Here is a 15,892-nt window from a genome sequence, read left to right as displayed (position 1 = left end):
GATGGTCTCGATCTCCTGACCTCGTGATCCGCCCGCCTCGGCCTCCCAAAGTGCTGGGATTACAGGCTTGAGCCACCGCGCCCGGCCCATCAGTGAAGTTTTTAGGGGTCCAGTGGTCAGAGGCGTGCCAGGATGTCCCCTCTAAAGGAAAAGACAAATTACTGCCTCTTGAATCCTCCATCATAAATAAAGTAGTGCACCTGGTAGACCTCTTTGGGTTTGGGGGAGAAAACATTCCACCCATAAGATAACTTCTGAGGTACACACACTGGGGGACACAGAAGGCTGGGAGATTTAAGAGAGGCAGGGAGCAGGAAAGCGATCTGCAGCAGGTCCCAGCTGCAGTGCAAGCAACTCTTGAACCATCTCATCTGACAGACCCTGCAGTGTCAGAGGTGTTAGTGGTAAGAAAGGAGGCAGGGTAGGGTTTAACACCAGTCCCCATGGGAGGATCGCCACACAGGCCCCTAGGGTTCTGGAGCAGGGCCATGCCACCCGCATCAGAGAATCATACACCTTTTTAGAAAACAGCTTCTGGTGTGCTTCTGGGCCCCGGCAGAGACAACGCTTGACCGTGGGACACCAAGTGACTGTGTGTCACTTGTAAGCTGAAATTTCTCCTTATAAGCTGGGTCAGTCAGACCATCAGGTGAAAGTCAGATGACCCTCCAGCAATCCATTGCACAATAGAAATAGTTCATCTAGTCAGGAACAGAAGTGTGAGTGAGCTATGGAAGCAGCAGCCAAGACACTTGTGTGACCCATCACAGTTATATCAGTGCCCCTCCCTTAGCTCACACCTATGGCTGTGTGATCTCACGTGGCTAGATGAAGGAGGAGGAAAAGGCCTGAATATTGCTTATGAATGGCTTGGCTCAGTCTCTGGCCAATGGACAGCAGCTATATTCCAGCCACACCCACCTAGGGACGGCCCTGAAAGACAGTGAGGAGGGAAGATCTTCCTGATGGGTGGAACTTTAAGGTGTGCACCTTGTCATCCACTTTGTGTGGGAGAAGTGGCCCACAGTGGGAATATGCACAGATTTCTGAGCAGTGGCCAATGGGCTAGCCAAAGGACTAAAAAGGAAAGGACTGGAAAACTGGAGACAAGGAGGGCTAGGGTAGAGACATATGGATAAACATATGGGAGTGAGCATGAAGGAAAAGTTTACATCACATACGAGTGCCCACCAGAAAGCATCAACAGTGGAAGAGGAGCTGAACAGTCAAGTGCACAAAATGATGCAGCAAGTTGGACATTAGCCACACTTCACCATCAGCCAGTCCAGAACTGACACAATGGGCACATAAACAGATGGGCCACAGTGTGAGAGATGGAGACTGCTCGCAGGCCCAGAAGCATGGAATCCTACTTAACAAGGCCTTTATTCCTGCTACTGGCTCTGAAGGTCCAGTCTTCCAGCGAAAGAGACCAATGTTGAGACCTCAATATGGCACCATTTCTCCATGTTGGGTCCGTTATCTCTTAGAAGAGACATCCATTCTTTCTTACAAGGACAGAAACCTATTCTGAGTATGGGTTTTCCTTTCCTCCTGGCAGAATTTCAGCCAACATCACTATCCAGGGGCTTTCAGAGTGCATGACCTGCAGACCTGGAATCCCACACAAGAGGGTATCCTACCAAGAGACACACTTCAGAATGAAGGAGGTATGTGCGTGAGCCCATGAGCATGGCATAGTCTGGTATCACACTGCCACCCAGAAGCTGCTAGCTTGATAGAATGTTGGAATGGCCTTCTGGAGGTGTAGCTGAAGCACATGCTTAGAGGCAACACCCTACAACGATGAGGCGCCATCCTGCAGGATGCAGTATATGCACTGACTCAGAGATGTCCATGTGGCACTATGTCCCCAGTAGGAAGAATACATGGGTCTGGAAGCCATAGGGTGGAGGCCAAAGCGGCCTCACTTTCCATCTTTCCCAATGACCTACTCAGGGGCCAACACTGTGCTTCCTGTCTCCTCAATTCTAGGCTCTGCAGGGTAGAGGTTCTGGTTCTTTGCACTCTTATCAGGAAATACAGCCTGGGTTCCAGTTGTACTTATAGCCACCACTGCTGCCTGGCATTTTAGGGTTCTTTGATTACAGACACCAGCAAGCAGGAAGAATCATCATGGTGATGGGAGTAATAGATAATTATCAAGGAAGAGGCAAGACTGCTGTTAGTATATAATACAGGCAGAGAGGAATATGCTCGGGACTCAGATGATCTTCTCTAGTGACTTTTGGTACTCCCTTGCCTCATTGGCTGTAAGTGATTAAGTACAGTGTGAGTGATCTAAGAAGGGTATGGATACAAGGGACTCAGATCACTCAGGGATGAAGGAAGCTGCCAAAACTGCAGAGGTTATAGTTGAGGGTGAGGGAATCCTAGCATGGATAGTGAAAGAGGGTAACCATGAACACCTGTTGCAGTTGCAGGACCAACTGCACTGATGGGGCTTGTACTTTGTCCTGCCAACTTTTCTCTTCTTCTTCTTCTTGTTCTTTTTTTTTTTTTTTTGAGACAGAGTCTTACTCTGTCACCCAGGCTAGAGTGCAGTGGCACGATCTCTGCTCACTGGAAGCTCTGCCTCTCGGGTTCACGCCATTCTCCTGCCTCAGCCTCCCAAGTAGCTGGGACTGCAGGCCCGCCACCACGCCCAGCTAAATTTTTTTTTTTTTTGTATTTTTAGTAGAGACGGGATTTCACCTGTTAGCCAGGATGGTCTCGATCTCCTGACCTTGTGATCCGCCCGCCTCAGCCTCCCAAAGTGCTGGGATTACAGGCTTGAGCCACCGCACCCGGCCCCCAACTTCTATCTTCTAAGTTTACCTTCAGAAAGAGTGGCCCACAGGAGCCAAGAGGGAACTGCTTCCCAAGCAACTATGAAGTAGTGGATCTGTGTGGCACAAAGGATGGCCTGTGGCAGCTATGGAAGTGCACTGCTTGGATGTCACTTTAAGAGAGGGCCTGTTATAAGGAGTGCAGTTAGTCAACAGCATCCAGGTGGAATGTCTTCAGGGTCTAAGGCAGCATTTGAGGTGAGACCATGCTAGTTCCAGGCAGCTCCCTATCAGAGGCTTAGCACAGCAGGGTATTAGGATCATTTTTGCTCAGTGTGGGACTCCTCTGTGGGCCATCTTTGCATCAGAGCTCCCCGTTGGGCTGGTCATGACTTTTTGAAAGCTGCACCACTGTCTGAGACTCTTCCTTCCAATCCTTCCTTCTCTCTCTCTTTCCACTTGTGTTAGACCTGCCCTGTGGTCTGAAGATTCTTCCTGCCTCTTTCTGTGTCTTCTCCCCTTTATCTTCTGTGATAATTTTTTTTGCATTTCTAACTCCATCTTGACTTCCTGGAGGACCTGAACTGATGCATTTGATTTGGTTTTAGAGACAGCACCTCCTTATCCTCCCTCCTGGGGAAGGTAGGAGAAAAGCCAAAGCACTCTTTGCTCCTACAAATTTCGTTAAAAATAACCTCTGACATGTTTAATCTCTTCAATAGCCTTGATGGGATGGTGTTTGCTGAATGGGCTTTGCCATCATTTAATAAATTCAGGGAGTTTGTTGAAGGAATTTGAGGGCTGATCAAAGAAAAAGATATGACCGCAAGGGACAGTAACACAACAAGCTTTATTGGGTGGCACTGGGACAGGGTTGCATAAGAGGGAAAGTCCTCACAGCACAGGACTATCCAGAGGTTTATGGATGGGCTAAGAGGCCACCACCTGGAAGGGAAGGAAGGCATAGGGACTCACAGGGCAGAGAAGGAACAAAGAGGGAGCTTATGTATCTGGGTGAGGTTAATTGGTACCACGTTGGAGAGTCTCTGCATATGCAAAGCAGGCAGGCTTTAAATGGCTAAAAAGCTGCTTATTTGGGATGTTTTAAAATAATCGGGCTGGGTGTAGTAGCTCGTGCCTGTAATCCCAGCATTCTGGGAGGCTGAGGCATGCGGATTGCCTGAGCTTGGGAGTTCGAGACCACCCCGGGCAACATGGTGAAACCCCGTCTCTACTAAAATACAAAAAATTAGCTGGGCATGGTGGTGTGTGCCTGTAATCCCAGCTACTTGGGAGACTGAGGCGGTAGAATCGCTTGAGCCCAGGAGGCGGAGGTTGAAGTGAGCCGAGACCCTGCCACTGCACTCCAGCTTGGGCAACATAGTGAGACTTTGTCTCAAATAATAATCATAATAATCAGACGTGTAAAAATATGACTTGGGCACCAGTGAGCTTTTCAGGTAACAGGTCTCAGCCTGCAGTGAAGAAATAAACAACATAGGGGCCAATACACAGAGGCCATCTTTAGTTCATTTATATAACAAACACTGTGTGATGTTTCCATTGAGAATGTAGATCGTACAGGGACTTAGCACCTCCTGTCCTCAGATTTGGGCTAAAGTTCTGTGAAAATAGGCCACATTTCATTTGCCATCCTGTTATACATGCAATACCCAGCAACTATGCCCTGCTGTGCCTTGTGGCAGATGCTAGGGACACAATGGTCTAGGGTTCCTGCTGTCACAGAGCTTTGAAGTGCTGAAAGAATTGCACAAATGCATATGTGATCACTGGGTTAAGTGCTAAGGAAGGCAAGCAGTACAAGAGTGCTATGAGAATGTGTTAAAGAGTGACCTCAGAAGAGGGTGCGGGTGCCAGAGGAAGCATCCTTGATGAAGGGACATGAATGCTGGGACATGGAGGATAAGTAGGATTTAGCCAAGCAAAGAGTAGAGGTGGGGGTGGAACCATGCTCAGGCAACAGAGACAGAATATGCAGTGGGCCTTGAAGCTTCCTCTACCTAAGCTACCTGCTCCCCGTCAGTCACACCCTAGGCTTTGTCGTCTCCTAAAATTGTCCCATCTTGAGAATCAGTGACTCAAGTATGCCACTTTCTGACCACAGACTCCCTACTGTGATCCTTTTTCAACCTCTTTGGGGCCTTCAGATGTTGACTCCTCTGTTTCTTCCAACCTATCAGCCCTCTTCTTTCCCTCGTAGTTTCTTTTTGTTTAAAGAGCTTTACTCAGACATAATTCACACACATGTATTTAAAGTGTAAAATCTGATAAACGTTGGTATAAGCATACACCTGTGAACCCAAAAAAAAAACTTCACCAAGTTTGTCTCTCCAGCCCTGTGAGACTGTGGAAATCTCTGCTGGGTGTTTGATCCCCAGCTGTGGCCATCTAAGTAAAGCCTCAATTCTCAGCCTCCTTCCCTGCACCTGGAAGTGTCTGCAGCGCCACCTCATCTCTTCTTTCCTGCATGTTGGCCCCTCAATATTCATTTTAATATGTCTCCAGTGCCTTTAAACTGATCCTTTTGTCATGTTTCATCAGACTTTTCTTGTTGTTCTCTATAGGAGCATTTGTCTGCCAAAAGCTACTCTTTCATACCCGTAAGCAGAAGTCAAATCAATAAAATTGTTACTCCTTAAATGTTCTCAAACACTTCCACTTCTCTTTATCTCTTCCACCACCATCCTAGTCCAAATCACTCCTCTGTGTTAGTGCAATGACCTCCTTCATTGCTCTCCTTTCATCCACTCTTGCCTCCCACCTAGGCATTCCCCATATAGCAGTCAGAATTCTTTTCTAAAAAACAGGTAAGATTATATCACTTCCCTGCTCAAAACCCTTAAATTGTTTTCGATAGTTTTCTTAGCATAAAATGAAAAATAAACATTATTAATAACAATAAATGGTACTTGCTGAACTGTGGTCATGCTCAGTGTGCATCAGTAATGCAAATGGTCTTTCCTGTGACTCCTCTCGTTAATACAGAGAAGTAAGCAGACATTCATCAAGTTCAACTTAATTGGTCAAGGACACAGATAGGGGCAGTAAAGGCAGAATTTTGAGCCAGGTCTCTTCAGCTCAAGAGCATGTCTTTGAAGCAGAGTCCTGAATGGAAAAATGACTCCTCTTCTATGTTCTCATCTTGGTATCAGTTAGGGCTGTCCAGAGAAACAGAATCAATCTATCAGAGGAGAGATAGATGTATCTCCTGTTGAGGCAGAGAGAGACAGAGAGAGAAAGAGAGAGAGAGAAAGATTAAGGAACTGGCTCACATGACTGTGAGTTGGGGGCTGGCAAGTCTGAAATCTGTAGGGTAGGGCAGCAGGCTTGAGACCCAGGGAAGAGTTAATGTTGTAGCTTGAGTCCAAAGGCTGTCTGAACACAGAATTCCTTTCTCTTCAAGGGACCTCGGTCTTTTCTCTTAAGGCCTCCAACTGACCGGATGAGACCCATCCACATTGTGGAAGAGGACAATCTGCTTTACTCAAAGTCTGTTGATTTAAATGTTAATAATATCTTAAAAAATAGCATCACAGCCACATCTAGATACTTTGACCAAGCAACTGGGAACTATAGCCTAGCCAAGTTGACACAAAACCAGCCATTATACTTCCTGACTATATTTTCATGGTAAAGAATTCAAACAACAGGGAGATATATAGAAGAAATACTGAAAGTCACATTTCCACCCCATCCCTTTCATTCCCCAGAGCTGAACACTGTGAATTCCTCAGTCAGCATCCTTCCAGAAACTCTGCCTATTCCTTTAACACTCATACATGTAAATATATTCATATAATTTGGTTTTATTTTACTTAAATGAGATTATCCTGTAAGTGCTGTCTAGTGTCTTGTTTTTTTGTCTCAAATGGTAACTCATGGAAATCATTCTGTGTTAGTTCATACATATGTATCTTGTTTTTTCAGTTGGACAAACAAAACAATCATTCAATGTTTACAAAATTAAATCAAGTAAAAATAAAAAATTCTCTTTGATCACTTCCTAAACCTCACTGTCCTTCTCAGCAGTAAGTGGTTTATCAGTGAGACAGTGTCTCACTGTTGCCCAGGCTGGAGTGCAGTGGTGTGGTCACAGCTTACTGCAGCTTCAAACTCCCAGGCTCAAGTGATCCTCCCACTTCAATTTCCCAAGTAACTGGGGGCACAGGCACATGCCATCACATCTAGCTAATTTTTCATTTCTTGTAGAGATGGGATCTTTCTATTTTGCCCAGGCTGGTCTTGAACTCCTGGGCTCAAGCCATCCTCCTATCTAAGACTCCCAAATTGCTGAGATTACCAGCATGAGCCACCAAACCTGGCCAGTGAGTACTTTGATAAGTTTGGTGTAAACCTATCTAATTAGACACAATATTCCACAAAGAGGTGAAGATGGCAGAGTGGTCTCTGTATTTCCTTCATGTTCTCTTTTCCTCTCTGTTCTCACCCCTGTATAACTTGTATCAAGAATGTCATGCTATAACAGTGAACTTATATCATGTGATATGATCTGTATTAATAAGAGAGAAGCTTGTTTGTCTTTCAAGTGTGCCACTATGAGGCATGTGAAAAATCTGAGCCTATTCCTATGGAGGGCTGTTAGCAACAGACAGCTGTACAATTCAACCTTTTCATCCAGGCTGGAGCCAGGAACTATCAGTTCTTAGGCTGGGGAGACATATAAGGGTCAAAAAGAATTTTTCAACCAGAAAGCCAAGACTGTGTTTTATTGTGAGAGTTTCTTAGATGAGTATCTGCAGGAACTTTCCAAAGGAAGCGATCAGGGGAAGGGAGGCTGTGGAGAGGACTCTGTAAACTGGTAGGATCCACTGCTACCCTAGGGGTGGGGGTGGGCATCATGGGTTGCACCAGAGCCAGGGCACAAATTGGGACCTGTGGTAGGTTGAATAATGGCCCCCCAAGGATAGCAGGTTCAAATTCCTGGAATCTGTATGTATTACCTTATTTGGGAAAAGGGTCTTTACAATGTGATTAAGCTAAAGATCTTGAGATGGAGAGATTATCCTGGATTATCTCGGTGGGCTCTAAATCCAATCACACTTGTCCTTATAAGGAGGTAAAGGCAGATTGTCTGCACACACACCCACATACAGGAGGAGGTGATATGATGAGGGAAGAGAAACAGGTTTGAAAATGCTGGCCTTAAGACCAAGGAATACAGGCAGTCACTAGATATTGAAAGAGCTAGGAATGGATCCTCCCCTGGAGCCTCCAGAGAAAGTGGGGCCCTGATGACATCTTGTTTCAGCCCAGTGATACTGATTTTAGACTTCTAACCTCCAGAACTGTGAGAGAATAAAATTCTGTTGTTTTAAGCCACCCAGTGTGTAATAATTTGTTAAAGCATCCACAGGAAACTCATACAGGACCTAATCGAATTCTTCAGGTGTTAGATGCATACACGTAGTTCCCCCAGCTCCTTTCTCCCAGAGCCTGTGGATGGAAGCATGGAGATTTTGACGTTCGGGGGTATTTCTGTTACTGAGGAATGGAAAGAGAACATGAGGAGGAAGCTGAGTGCCTGGATCAATGTTTACTCCCCCTGTGAGTGGTTTGTGAGCTAGGCAAAAGGGGGGCAACAGAGAATACAGTTTACATGGCCCTCACCTTTTAGGGAGCACTCTAAAAAAAAGTGAAAGACAGGAAGGTTTAGAATGGAGATGCTAAGCTCCCAAAGGACATTTGGTGAAAAAACTATACTGGTTTCATGAATTTGCACTCTTTGACACCTGACATCTATAAAGTGAGAAATGGAAGGCCTTCCCCAGTGACTGATAAGAAACCTGGTATTTCTGAAATTTCCAAGAGTACTACACCAGAGAACCAAAAACAAAAAGTCAGGTACCAGCTACTAACACATCACCACCACCCTGCCCACCCTGCCCACATGCACACATACATAAGATCATTGCATAGGGCTGGGACTCATGACAATACCATGTGGCATGGACAGAACTTCATGTCTCCATGAGTTGACTGGGGTTTCCAATATAGCGATTACCTATATAAACTGATGGCCAATATGAAGATAACCTAGCTGGTCATAATTGAGGCCTAACTCTATTGATTTCAAGGGGGCAGCATCTGACATTTTGCCTCCACAGACCAATCCTACTTTGCCATCCTAAAGGCAAGCTAGACAACACTCTGAAGCCTATACCATGTCTGTCTCCTGTGTCTTCCCCAGAAGTGTCAAATTCAACCTCATTAATGGAGACCTCCTGTTATCATGCAGTCTACAGTGGCATTATGGTGACCCCGACTGGCCAAGTCAACTAAATGTGTCAGCCAGAAATGAGGAAAAGCTCACCTTCCCCCAGGACAAAAACCAAGGGGGCTCCAATGTCCAAAAGCTTACCATATAAAAAGGTAACCCTACAAATTGTATGAAATGCAATGGCACATGAGTATTATACAACATTTCTAGTTTGTGATTTTCAAGAGGGCCCAAATATCTAATAAATAAAGCCATGTCCTCTTCTGCCATGTTTCTCTTCCATGAAATTGCCCACTTTCTTCCTACTTAGAAGCAAGCAAGTTCCATTGCTCACTCTTATCTTCCACTTATTTCTCCTTGTGACTGTTTATAATCTTCAACAGTACCTCCACTCAAAACACCATTCCATTCCAGACTCCAGTTACCAGCACTGGAATATTACAGGTTATGTGCTCCTCCTCAATGTCTCCAGGAAATGTCAGAGGTCTTCATGGCAGCCTCTCCCATCACAGGCCCAGAGGCCTAGAAGGAAAAAATGGCTTTGTGGGCCAGGCCCAGGGAACCATTGCTGTTTTGTGCAGTCTCAGGATTTGGTGCCCTGCGTCACAGCCATGGCTAAAAGGGGCCAATGTAGAGCTCAGGCCATTGCTTCAGAGGGTGCAAGCCCCAAGCCTTGAAGGCTTACACAAGGTGTTGCACCTGTGGGTGCAGAGAAGACAATAATTGAGGTTTGCGAAACTTCACCTAGATTTCAGGAGATGTTATGGAAACTTCTGGATGTCCAGGAAGAAGTTTTCTGCAGGGGTGGGGCCCTCATGGAGAACCTCTGCTCAGGCAGTGTGGAAAGGAAATGTGGGGTTGGGTGGGAAACCCAACACACAGTTCCCACTGGGTCACTGCCTAGTGGAGCTGTGAGAAGAGGGCCACCATCCTCCAGACCCCAGAATGGTAGATCCAATGACAGCTTGCACCATGGCACCAGGAAAAGCCACAGATACTCAACACTAGCCTGTGAAGGCAGCTGGGAAGGGGGCTGTACCCTGCAAAGTCGCAGGGGCAGAGCTGCCCAAGGCCATGGGAGCCCACCTCTTGCATCAGTGTGACCTGGATGTGAGATATGGAGGTAAAGGAGATCATTTTGGAACTTTAAGGTTTATTGACTGGCCTATTAGATTTTTGGACTTGCGTGGGGCCTGTAGACCCTTTGTTTTGGCCAGTTTCTCCCATTTTGAGCAGGTGTGTTTTCCTAATGCCTATATCCCCATTGTATCTAGGAAGTAACTAAATTGCTTTTGATTTTATAGGCTCATAGGCGAAAGAGACTTGCCTTGTCTCAGATGAGACTTTGAACTTGGACTTTTGGGTTAATGCTGGAATGAGTTAAGACTTTGGGGGACTGTTGAAAGGGCATGATTGTGTTTTGAAATGTGAGGGGGATGGGGGAGGGATTGCATTGGGAGTTATACCTGATATAAATGACGAATTGATGGGTGCTGATGAGTTGATGGGTGCAGCACACCAACATGGCACAAGTATACATATGTAACAAACCTGCACGTTATGCACATGTACCCTAGAACTTAAAGTATAATAATAATAATAATAATAATAATAAAGAAATGTGAGGATATGACATTTGGGGTACTAGGGGTGGAATAATATGGTTTGGCTCTGTGTCCTCACTCAAATCTCATATTGAATTATAATAATCCCCACATGTCAAGGGTGGGACTAGGTGGCAATAACTGAATCATGGGGGCAGTTTCCCCCATACTGTTCTTGTGATAGTAAGTTCTCATGAGATCTGATGGTTTTATAAGGGGCTTCCCCCTTCACTTGGCTCTCATTCTCTTTCCTGCCACTGTGTGAAGAAGCATGTGTTTGATTCCCCTTGCACCATGATTGTAACTTTCCTGAGGCCTCCCCAGCCATACAAAACTGTGAGTCAATTAAACTTCCTTTCTTTATAACTTCTCCAGTCTCGGGTATTTCTTCATAGAAGTGTGAGAACAGACTAATACAGAATCCTAATTAAATGGACTTTGAGTGACAATGCTATGTCCGTGTATTTTCATCAGTTGTAACAAATGTACCACTCTGGTGCAGGATGTCAGTAGTGGCAGGGGTTGTGTGTTGGGAGTGTAGAGGAGATACATGGGAACTCTCTACCTTCTGTTCAGTGTTGCTGGTAACCTAAAACAGCTCTAAGGTTTTTAAATTTAAAATGCTGCAAAATGATGACTCTGACTTTTTAATATTGGGATAATTTTCTAATTCTGGACTCACTTGATTGTTCCCAGAAATTTAACTTTGACTGACTAAAAATTCATTTTAGTCCAAATGTTTTATAATTTTGTAAAGTAACAAAGGTGTGTTTTTTTTCCTGAATGGGAGAAAAGATAACACCAAAGTGCCATGGCCCTATTGTCTCATAAGGCATAAATCAGTTTTGAATTTAACTTAGCAATTTACCTTATCATTTCTTTCCCCCAAAACTATAAGTCCTTCAAATATTTTCAAACCAGCTCTTCATTCTGCTCCTCCCTCACTAATGAGTTAAATAAAACTTTGACCCATAATCACTATCTGTTTGTGTGGGAATTTTATGATTAAAAAGAACTGGTAATTGTAACTTTACATCATCCTACGATCAAGGACGGCCTGTTCCTGTGGGGCCCTGGCCTTCTGTTGGTCAGGAAAAATATAAAAGTTCTTATTTAGAGCACAATGAGGCAAATTAAGAGGGAACAGATAGTGACCAATTGTTACTTAAATCTAACCTGTAAAAGAAATATTCTTTTTTTTTTCCCCAAGCCAAACTGTATCCAGCTTTATTAAAGATACTTTCCAGAAACAATCATAGTATTTCAGGCAGGACATGGGCAGACAATCATGCACAACATAAAACATTTCAAATTCCCTACTTCAATGGACTACCAAAAATCAGAAAGCCACTATAAAACCCAATGAAGACTTCATCTGATACTCTGAACAGGGAAAGTTTAGAGTGAAGGTTGACATTTCCCATTTAGCATGTTGTTTAACAGCCTTTCATGAGTTGACCCTGACTTTCAGGAAGTGAAATGAAAATGGCAGAATTTATCTGATGATCCACAATCTAGAAACAGAACCACTGCTCTTTTGAGGGGCACCATCTCAGTGGCATCACTGGAAAGTCCAGATTGCCTGACACACTGGTAACAATTATTTGGGCTCAGGTCTCAACAGGTGTCTAGGTTTAAGCAAGTTAAGTCTATGATGAAAGGTGGAAAGGGAGAAGAGGACATAAAAACAATTTGTTTTTCCATACCAAGGCTTTTGTGCCAAGGTGGCCATGTGTGTCAAAGTCAGGGAATCCCTCCTCTTGGGAACCAATAGGAAGTCTCTCAAACCTAGAAGGGAAAGGTGTCTTCCCCACATCAATTCAGCTTCATAGACATCCTATTAGTGACCTATGCCCCTTTCCTCCCAAACAACAATGAAGTGCTCTGTGTGGTAACAACATAGCTTTAAAAAAGTAAAACAAAACTCTGAATTTTTATGAAACTTGATAAAAAATAGTATTTCAAACTCTTCAGTCACCAGAAGTACACGGTTATCAAAAATGCAGACACTTCACGTGGCATCCCCAGGACCCTCAGCTTTCTGTGCCTGGTCTGTTTTGTCATCTCCATTTTCTGCAGAGTTATTCCCCTCCTTGCCAGCACCAGCATTTACCCTTTTCCCCATGGATACTTTCACTCACTTCTTTGCAGGGGCCTCTTTAGGCTTGGGCTCTGGCTTTGGAGAAGCAGGTTTAGCAGACAACCTCTCGGATCTTTTCTGTGGTTTGTCCTTCATGTTGGATTTATCTCCTTTAGCATCCCCTTCAGCCTTTCTCTTGGGGATGGTGGCAATAGCGGTGGGATATAGGCTCTTGGGGAGGGATGCAGTGGTGCACAGGCTTTGGCCACTGAGGGGAGTTGTTCTTGTCGCTTTACTTCCAGATTTTTTTTTTTTTTTAATCTTATAAGTCATTCCTTTGCTCTCTTCTGGCTCTCATGTATCCTCATTATTATTAAATAGTTATGCCATCTATTCCAGATTCCATTTCAGAAACCTTTCAGCATTTTGCCATTAGAAGATTTGCAGTTTAATCTTTTTATTAGTTTTCTAGGGTTACTGTACCAAAGTACCACACTACGTACTAAAGCAATTTAGTACCTAAATTTCTAAAGCAATAGAAATGGAATGTCTCACATTTCTGGAGGCCAGAAGACCATCAAAGTATTGTCAATATTGGCTCCTTCTGAGACTGGTGAGGGAGAATCTGCTCAGGGACCTTTCTCATAGCTTCTGGGGCTTTACTGCCAATCTTTGGCATGCATTTGTTTGTGGAAGCATCACCCCAATCTCTGCCTTCATCTTCACATTGTGTTCTCCCTGAGCATCTTCATGTTTCTGTGTTCAAATTTCCTTGTTATAAGGACATTTGTCACATTGGATTAGGGGCCCACACTACTCCAGCATGATTTTATATTAACTAAGTACATCTACAATGACCCTATTTTCAAATAAGGTCACATTCTGAGGTACTAAGGATTAGGACTTCACCATACAAATTGAGGTGGCGGGGAGACATAATTCAACCCCTAACAGTCTTAAATTCGGAGGAGTAATTTCTGTCCATCTGTGTATTTTCCCAGAGAAATTTCTTAAAGTCTAAATAAAACACTTAATCGATCCAATAATGATGATTCAGAGGAGCTATTGTTACCTGAGCTTTTATAAGAATTAGCATGCTTTGGGCTGCAAGTACCAAAAGTGTGACTCAATGCCAGCCATATGAATGAATCATCTTGGGTGTCCAGCCTTGTTGAGTCTTTAGATTATTCGATTCTCAAACTCATATCTCACTGCAACCACATGAGAGATCCCATGAGTGAACTGCCCAGCTAAACCTTCTCTCAATTTCTGACTTACAAAATTTTGAGCAGAATAAAATGGTTGTTTTAAGCCAGTATGTTTTGGGTAACCGGTTGTGCAGGAATAGTAACTTAATGGGAAGAAATGTCCAAAGTAAATAAATAACTCCTATGAAAGAATTAAAGAAGAGAAGCACCTCAATTGAGAATTGAGAAAAAATAGGAATTTCAAGTAAGAGGAATAAAAATTGTCCCCCCAACCAACGTATTAAATCTAATTCATAATCATAGAAATTCTACATAAAAGCATAATAACAATTGACATTCCTCAGGATTAACAACATTTAAGTCACACAAAATGAAATGTTAGTGATGATATAGAGCTTGATGGAAACACAAATTTGTACAGCAACCCAGAAGAAAATTTGGCAATGTCTCTGAATACTAAAGATAGTCTTTGATTCAGCAATGCCATGGCTAGGTACATAACGTACAGGAACTCTTCAAGAATATTTAAAGCAGCATTGTTTCTGATAGTAAAAATGGGAAACAACTTAAATATCTGTCAATAGGAAAATTGATAAATTTTGGTACACACACATAATGGAATGCTATACAGAAGTGAAAATTGAGGAATAAAATTTGCTTATATCAAAATGGTGATACTCACAAACGATAATTTGTTAATACAGTGATGAATATGAATAGTATGATATCATTTCTACCAAGTGTAAAAGAGACAAAATCAATTGTTTAGGGATATAGTCATTTTCAGAAAAAGCACAAAAAATCGCACGTGGAGGACAAGAGTGGGAGACAACAGGGAAGGAATCTGCAGGCGCTTACCTCACTGGCAGTGTTTTATGTCTTCATCCAATTACTACCTTCAGGAGTACTGGATGTACTTTTTAAGTAAGTTTTGTGTATGTTAAATATTGCAGAATGTATTTTATAAAGTATTTAATTGCCAGAAGCTCTTTTAAAAATTCCCAGGCCTGTTTCAGACTCAGAAAATCAGATTGCAGAGGTGGGGCCCATAAATCTACCCCCTTTTGTGAGCCCGATAGTCACTACTGGTCTAAGCTGGGCAAGGTCACCCCACTGGAGATTGCTTCCTTCATGCTCTATTATGTCTTTCACTTTACAAGTAATAATGTTTATCCATCAGTTCCCCAACTTTGGTGCTGCTGTGTTATCTACCATGCAAGGAGATGGGGAAGCAAAAGTAATTAAGACATTTCTACTGGTTTCAAGGGCAAAGGTTAACTCCAATATAAAGGAGTTCTAAAACTTTTCAAATTGGACATATTCACATCTATCATCTTGATACCAGTGTTCCCAAATCCTTTTTTCCCAATGCCCAGAACATCCACAGATCACTGCATCTGTCTGGGAACTTCACAGGCTTCTTTCTGGAGACATTCCAGACACACCCCTCTGCCTTGGCACTAATACTTGGCATCTCCCCTTGACATCTCAAGCTTTGTCATTTACTCACTGTGTGACCTTGGGCCAGTAGTGTCCCTTCTCTGAACCTCTGTTTCCACCCCTGCAAGTTGGGCAGATGAAGGTTCAGTTTGAAACTGGTTGAGCCCTTGGAGTGACAAAGCAAGGGACTGTGAATGGACAAAAATGAGAGAAATAAATTCTAATAGGCACAAAGCAACCAGGGGAGAAATAATCCCAACTCTACTCAAAGACTGATGGGCACCAATTTAGAATCCAGTCTCAATTCTACCTTCAATACAGTGTGTGACCTTGAAAATGTCTCTTAATCTCTCTGAGCCTCATGAGGCAAATCAGGATAATGTTAATACCTGCCTCAGAGTTCTGGTGAGGAGCAAATGAAATAACTCCTGTAAAGATATTTTAGGAATTCTGTCTGACCAGGGAAAAGCCCCTGGGGCCATTTCTTCTTGGTCCCTGACAAGTGCCAGGCT

The 15,892-nt window shown here is 43.6% G+C and overlaps 1 protein-coding gene across 1 annotated transcript in view; it reads right to left on the bottom strand.

Moving 5' to 3' along the window:
- Window positions 1-15,892, bottom strand: part of PNMA5 (paraneoplastic Ma antigen family member 5) — a 33,006-nt gene that overhangs the window by 15,665 nt on the left and 1,449 nt on the right. The window contains exon 2 of the mRNA XM_011961105.1: window positions 15,451-15,568. The gene's annotated coding sequence lies outside the window, so the exon portion shown is untranslated. The remainder of the gene's footprint in view (window positions 1-15,450; window positions 15,569-15,892) is intronic.

Source organism: Colobus angolensis, unplaced genomic scaffold, assembly GCF_000951035.1.
Source record: "Colobus angolensis palliatus isolate OR3802 unplaced genomic scaffold, Cang.pa_1.0 Scaffold536, whole genome shotgun sequence".
Taxonomy (NCBI): Eukaryota; Metazoa; Chordata; class Mammalia; order Primates; family Cercopithecidae; genus Colobus; species Colobus angolensis.
This window is presented reverse-complemented; position numbering and strand designations above follow the sequence as displayed.